Source organism: Silene latifolia, chromosome 6 (genome assembly GCF_048544455.1).
Source record: "Silene latifolia isolate original U9 population chromosome 6, ASM4854445v1, whole genome shotgun sequence".
Lineage (NCBI taxonomy): Eukaryota > Viridiplantae > Streptophyta > Magnoliopsida > Caryophyllales > Caryophyllaceae > Silene > Silene latifolia.
The window spans coordinates 60232967-60234507 of record NC_133531.1 but is presented as its reverse complement, the minus strand read 5'-3'; positions in this window follow the sequence as shown (position 1 = coordinate 60234507).

Sequence of the window (1541 nt, the reverse complement as noted above, 5' to 3'; positions counted from 1 at the left end):
TTTAAACGCATAGTTTTTGAGCAATATTATATATTTTTTTTAACTTGGTTTTTAAGTGAGCGAGTTTAAAAACTTTATAGTAAAACTCATAGTCTGTAAAACAAAACTTGAAAACTTTATTATAAAATTCAGAAATTACACAACAAGTTGTATTACCTCTAATGTAGAATCTATGAACTTTGCACAATAGTGGCCCTTAGATTCGTTGAAGGTCTATGAGTTTACGCCTAGAAGGTTAGAAGGCTACAACTTTTAACTTATTCTAATATTGTTGTGTGGAGTAATTTAAAAGGCGAAATTATGGAGATTATAACAGCAACTCCGATGTTAAGCTAGGATTCTACTAACTTGGAGTTCAGATTTACAAACTACCGTTTCCTTCATTCCTTTCTATCTTCCCATTTTTCAGTTATTCAGTAATCTCATTAGTATCTTTAGTTATATCTTTATATACATGTGACTTGTGAGCATTAAATATAGGATTTTTTTTAAGATACTTTAACTCATTATCTCCAGTATGCATCTATATCTAATGACGAGGATGTAGAGATACAAGAGAATTAAGAAAATAATGACTTCGGTAAGTATATATTCTTAACTTACTCTAATGTTATATTGTATTGAGCATCACTAAATACTAATTCTTTTTTTTATAAGGGTTTCTTGACTTTATACTATATTCGACAATGTAGGATGACTTCAAAATCGAAACTTCGAAAGACCTTATTTTCTCATTTTATTACTGTTTTTTTCATTGATAATGTGGCTATATTGTTGGATTCATCTGGCTGAAATATTGTTGTTGTATTTAGTAGGCAGTTTTGTTTAAAATTGCGTTATAAAAACATCGTTGTTTGATTAAGATGTTATTAGTGATTTTATTTGACGTAATTATACTGTATTTGTATTCGGAGTGTGCTAACTACTTATTAGTTATACCTATGCTATTATACACAGGGGCGGATTTAGGCCCAATTTACTAGGGCTATAGCCCTAGTAGCTTCCAGGAAAAATAAATACATGTATAAAATAGAGTAGTAGAATATCAGTTACTCCTCTTTATCATAGTGGTTTGACATTCAGTTCTCAGGCTTGAGATCTAAGCTTGAATCTCAGCAAAGACATTTTATTTCTTTTTTTGCTTGGACTTAATTATACCTACCTTTTATTTTTCCTAAAATGAGTTACCTTGATTTTATAGTTTCTTCTATTCACACTTAATAACAAATACCATCAAAATGATATCACCGCCAAGACTTGGCCCCTATTTTCTTCTAGTTTTTATTTTTTTCCTTATTAACATCTCATACATACATCATCTACTTTGAGCGGTTACCTTTTTGTCTATTTTAGTTCACGAGACCGTTAGATATAGATTTTGTTTCTTTATTGAGACTTGTGCCCCTATAATTTCGACTTTCCAACTCGTTTTAATGTACAAGTGCACCATTTAATTATGTACATCATTGAAAATGGAGTTTATTAAATTATCTTATAAACTTAATTTTAAGTGGTTATTAGTCGCATAAATAACTTGTATT